The sequence below is a fragment of the Peromyscus maniculatus genome, chromosome 6, assembly GCF_049852395.1.
Source record: "Peromyscus maniculatus bairdii isolate BWxNUB_F1_BW_parent chromosome 6, HU_Pman_BW_mat_3.1, whole genome shotgun sequence".
Lineage (NCBI taxonomy): Eukaryota > Metazoa > Chordata > Mammalia > Rodentia > Cricetidae > Peromyscus > Peromyscus maniculatus.
In genome coordinates this window covers 103,676,603-103,682,548 of record NC_134857.1, presented here as the reverse complement: position 1 = coordinate 103,682,548, position 5,946 = coordinate 103,676,603, and the positions used below count along the sequence as shown (strand labels likewise).

At 36.1% G+C, this 5,946-nt stretch overlaps 1 pseudogene; it reads left to right on the top strand.

Moving 5' to 3' along the window:
• Positions 1–4,508: 4,508 nt before the first annotated feature.
• On the top strand, positions 4,509–5,256 carry LOC143274065 (small ribosomal subunit protein eS6 pseudogene; annotated as a pseudogene).
• Positions 5,257–5,946: the final 690 nt, after the last annotated feature.

The window sequence follows — 5,946 nt, the reverse complement described above, 5'->3', positions numbered from 1 at the left end:
ATGAGCTTTTAACTGTGAATGCAAGCAGGCATTGTTTTCAATTCTTTATCATATTAACATCTACTTCATGCAAAAGTTAGTCACACCACATTGCTAAAGAACATCCCTGACAGTATGGGTCAATGGTGCTTGCTTTGAGTTTTTCACAGGAGGCTTAACTTCAACTTGAAAAGTGGATTACATTCAGCAGCACAGGCAGCTCTGTCACATCGCGTTATACACTTTCATTGAAATGTGATGTTATAAATAACTTTCACACCTTTAGTAAATAACTCTTGTCAGTACTGGAGCACACTAATGCTTTAAATATTATAAAAAAAAAAGAAAACATTTAAAGTTCTGTTTAAGTCCCACAATGAGATACTGCTAATTTTTATTATTTTGCTAATTATTTTGTCAAACAAAATAAGTCATTGTTGCAATGTCCAGTTTTTTTTTTCTGGCTTCTTCTGTCTACAGCTTAATGGAAAAATACTCTTGACAGGAATATTATTAATGATCAGGGTCTGGGCTGAATATTTCCAGTTTCTTGGCCTCTTATTCAAGGACCTGAGATAAAATGTCCTTACTGTAGCAGGAATCTTAGAAGGTCTTATTAATAAAACAAACTCAGGGCCTAGTATTGGGGTGAATGCTGGAAGATCAGAGAAGCAGAACAAGCCACAGCTACCTCATCTCGCCAGTTCCTCAGCTGATCCTGTTTCCTCAGACTGGAAGCTTCTGAGTCCTCATCCAGAATGAATTTCAACTTAACTGCTACTAGAAGCCTAAAAGCTTAACCAGCCAAATGCTGCTAGTTTCTGGTCCTCACGCCTTATATACCTTTCTGCTTTCTACCACCACTCCCTGGGATTAAAGGCATGAGTTACCATGCCTGGCTGTTTCCAATGTGGCCTTGAATTCACAGAGATCCAGAGGGATTTCTACCTCTGGGATGCTAGGATTAAAGGCGTGTGCTACCACTGGCTGTCCTTTTATGTTTAATATTGTGGCTGTCCTGTTCTCTGACCCCAGATAAGTTTATTAGCATGCACAATATTTTGGGGAACACAATACCACCATATTTCCCCTTTTTTTGTCTAAAATTTAAAAAAGCTTATAACTAATACAAGAAAAATTATATCCAATAAGTGTATACAATATACACAGTCAAGATTACATTAACAATGTCTAGTCCATTAACATTTGACAGATTCAGACAAAAAAACTTCATTAATATATAACAATGTCCAGTCCAGTAACATTTGATAAACTCAAAATTTTTTCATTACTTATCCTATTTAAAACAAGTAGTTCCTTTTTAAATGTAGATTCAATAATTGACCTTTTATCTTGCAAAATAGCAAGAATAGATCAGAAAACACTGTAAGACAGCAGTGGACCTTATGAGAGAAGATATTCAAGGGCCTCAATTATTGTTTGGGGCTTCCTCATGTGGAGTTCAAGGGAAAGAATGGACTACTAAGGAGTGTAGCATGGGTAGTTCCCTGTTGTGACTGACAGATTATATCATATAATCATTCTTCTACTATGCATCTAGTTTTAATTATATGCATGTCTATAATGCACAGGAATAAGACAGTAAATAGGGGATTCTCCCTATAAATTTATCTGGGGATATAAGTTTTTGCCTTATTTCATATGTTTAAAAACCAGTCTACTCTGCCTTTAATCCCAGCATTCGAGGCAGAGGCAGGTGGATCTCTGTGAGTTCGAGGCCAGCCTGGGCTACAGAGTGAGTTCCAGGACACGCTCCAAAGCTACACAAAGAAAACCTGTCTTGAAAAAACAAAAAAACAAAAACAAACAAAACAAACAAACAAACAAAAAAAAACCCAACCAGTCTACACCAGATTGGCCCATTGTTCTCAGCTTCCAGATTGTATTGCACAATTTGTTTGAGTGCCCACCTGTGGAAGGATTACCTATATTAACCTACCTATCCAATGCCCAGAGAACATCATGCAAGATAGAGCAGAAAAAAATGTCAGAGATGGAGGGTGGGAATATTATGAATTTCTCACTTCTGGACCCAACATGGCTGTTGCACCCACCAACTCACAACAGTTGTGGTTACTGATAAGACTTGCACAAGTTACAGACAGTCAATATTCCAGCACAAAGAGGGGATGGGTCTTTAAAGGCATCCCATATGAAAGAAACTATTGGCAATTAGAAACACTCTCCTTTGGGGACATGGCCTCCAATAGACTGTCCATGCTGCAGTACATGGCCACATACTCATTGCATGTAGCCAGCTTTAAGTGGACTCAGGGATTATCAGTAACAATAAAATCGAAGACACAAAGTTGAGGGCACTAGTGAAAGTGGAGAGGACACAGTGGTAAATGTATATGATCAAAATGCATTGTATAAATGTATGACATTTCAAAAATAAATAAAAACATTATTAGAAATAATAAAAATAACCCTCTTTCATCTTTCATTCTTGTACTTTCCTATTACTGATACTGTTACCTAGCCTCTCTGGGTTTGTGTACTGCAGCATACTTGCCATTTACTATACAGCTAATATCCACTTATGGGTGATTACATACCATGTTTGTCTTTCTGGGTTTGGGTTACCTCACTCAGGATAATTTTTTCTAGTTCCATGCATTTGCCTTCAAATTTTCTGATTGTTATTATTTTTAACAGCTGAGTAATAATACTCTATTGTGTAAATGTACCCCATTTTCTTCATCCATTCTCCGGTTGAGGGACATGTAAGTTGTTTCCAGGTTCCGACTATTGTAAATAAAGCTGATATGCACATAGATGATCAAGTGTCCTTGTGGTATGACTCAGCATTATTTGGGGATAAGGCCGAGAGTGGTATGGCTGGGTCTTAAGGTAGATTGACTCCCAATTTTCTGAGAAACCATCATAAGGATTTCCAAAGTGGCCGTACAAGTTTGCACTCCCACCAGCAGTGGAGGAGTGTTCCACTTGCTCCATATCCTCTCCAACATTAGCTGTCATTTGTATTTTTGATCTTAGTCATTTTGACAGGTGTAAGATAGAATCTGGATCATTTTGGTTTTCATTTCCCTGATGGCTAAGAATAATGACTATTTCTTTAAGTGTCTCTCTGCCATTTAAGATTCTTCTGTTGAAAATTATCTGTTTAGGTCTATACCCCATTTTTCAATTGAATTATTTGGTATTTTGATGTGTGGATTCCTGAGCTCTTTTTATATTTTGGAGGTCAGCCTTCTATCAGAGGTGGGGTTGGTGAAGATCTTTTCCCATTCTGTAGACTGCCATTTTGTCTTATTGGCAGTGTCTTTTGCCTTACAGAAGCTTTTTATTTTCATGAGGTCCCATTTTTTAAATGGCAGTCTTAGTGTCTATACTACTGGTGTTCTATTCAGGAAGTTGTCTCCTGTGTCAATGAATTCAAGGCTATTTCCCACTTTCTCTTCTATCAGGTTCAGTGTAATTGGATTATTTTGAGATCTTTGATCCACTTGGACTTGAGTTGTATGCAAGGTGATAGATTTGGATTTATTTGTATTCTTCTATATGTTGACATCCAGTTATGCCAGCAGCATTTGTTGAAGATGCTTTCTTTTTTCCATTGTATACTTTTGTCTTCTTTGACAAAAATCAGGTGTCCATAGGTGTGTAGATTTATGTCTATCTTCAATACGATTCCATTGATCAATGTATCTGTTTTTATGCCAATACCTAGGTGGTTTTATTACTATATCTTTGTAGTAGAGCTTATATGAGATCAGAGATGGTGATATCTCCAGAAGTTCTTTTATTGTACGGGAATGTTTTATATATCCTAATTTTTTTTTTGTTTTTCCATATGAAGTTAAGTATTGTTCTTTATGGGACTACATTGAATCTGTGGATTGCTTTTGATAAGATGGCCTTTTTACTATGTTAATTCTACTGATGTATGAGCATGGGAGATCTTTGCACCTTCTGATTGTCTTCCCCAATTTCTTTCTTCAAAGATTTGAAGTTCTTGTCATACAGCTCTTTCACTTGCTTGGTTAGAGTTACCCCAAGATATTTTATATTGTTTGTGGCTATTGTGAAGGGTGTTGTTTCCCTGATTTCTTTCTTAGCCCTTTTATTATTTGTATATAAAGGTGCTACTAATTTTTTTTTAGTTAATCTTACATCTAGTCACTTTTTAAAGGTGTTTATCAGCTGTAGGAGTTCCCTGGTAGAATTTTTGGGGTTGCATATAAATACCATCATGCCATCTTCAATGATTTTTAAAACCTCATGTTGGAGGGCATCATTTTCATTGTTTTTAAAATAATGTGTTAATTTTTCTAAATGTTTCCAAGAGAAGCTATAACTAGTCACCAGAGCCTTTTACTCCATATTTAAATGAAATTGCAGCTATGGCTTCAGATTCTTTCTTCTCGTCAGATGGAACCTGCATTTAATGAAATAAAATTTTCAAATATTAATAAATACTAAAATGTACTAATATTCTCTTTTTTGTTTGTATGTAGTGCTCCTAGCTGGTCAGCTGTGTCAAAATGAAGCTTAATATCTCCTTCTCAGCCACCAGCTGTCAGAAACTCATTGAAATGGATGAGGGATACAAATTTGTACTTTCTGTGAAAAGCTCAGTCTCAGAAGTTGCTGTTGCTTCTGTAGATGAAGAGTGTAAGGGTCATGTGGTCAGATCAGTGGTGAGAAGAGGAAACAAGGGTTTTGCACAAAGCAAGGTATTTTGATCCACAGAAGAATATACCTGCCGATGGATATGGTCATTCTTTTTATAGATCAAGGAGAACTGGAGAGATGAAGTGCAAATTTGTTGGTAGATGCATTGTGGATGCCAATCTGAGTGTTCTCAACTTGTTTATTGTAAAAAAGCAGTATGAGAGAAGAATATTTCTGTGCTGACAGATACTACCATGTCTTGGAAGTTGGGGTCAAAAAGAGAATCTTAAAAGTTGTCAATCTTTCTAAAGATGATGTCCACCAATATGTTGTTATAAAATCCTTAAACAAAAAAGGTAAGAAGCCCAAGACCAAAGCACCCAAGAGTCAACGTCTTGTTACTCCATGTGCCCTAACATTAATGAAACAATGCACCCAAAACAAAACAAAACAAAACAAAACAAAACAAAACAAAACAAAACAAAACAAAACAAGGAGGAGGCTGCAGAATATGCTAAACTTTTATTTATGAGAATGAAGGAAGTCAAAGAAAAGCACCAGGAACAGATTGCCATGACATGTAGGCTATCCTCACTGAGAGCTTTACTTTACTTTTAATCTGAGTCCAGCCAAAATAAGTATTTTAGAGTAACAAATAAATGATTGGACCTTGAAAATGTATTATTAAAACATTATGGAAAATTCAAATTGCCTTAGGGTGTTGATCTATGAATGAGTAGTGATTCCAATAAATCTGACCAAACAATTAGGTGTAGGACTCAGTGATACTTTTTTTTTTTTTCTAATTCAGTTACATTATGGCATGATGTATGTTTCCCTGCTTTGGCTTCACAGAATAAATTTGTAAAAGAAAACACAGCTTCTTATTTCAGGAAGGCCGAGAATGTTAAATGGCTTCTAATTAGGCACAGTTTTTGTAGGCAAGCATTTTAAAAGGTAGTGAGAATTTTATTGCTCTCCACATTAAATGGGCTGCACCTCTGCTCTCACTGCTTGACTCTACTTCAAACATTGTAGATAGAATGGTGCCCAAATGCAGAGGATAAAGTTAAGGTGTTTTATTGTCCTCCCTAGGTGACCTGTTCAGAACCAGGGGAAGACAATGTACATTAGCATCATGGCTTTTATTAGAAGAGGGATGGAGTCTGGACTTTTATGCTTCATGGTGATTATAATTAATATCAGGTTGTAAATATGAAAACTGCAAAAGAATTGATTTTGAAAAGTTCTCCATATACATAGTACATAATATTTTATGAGCTAATAGCTAAGCTAGTTTCCCTTATC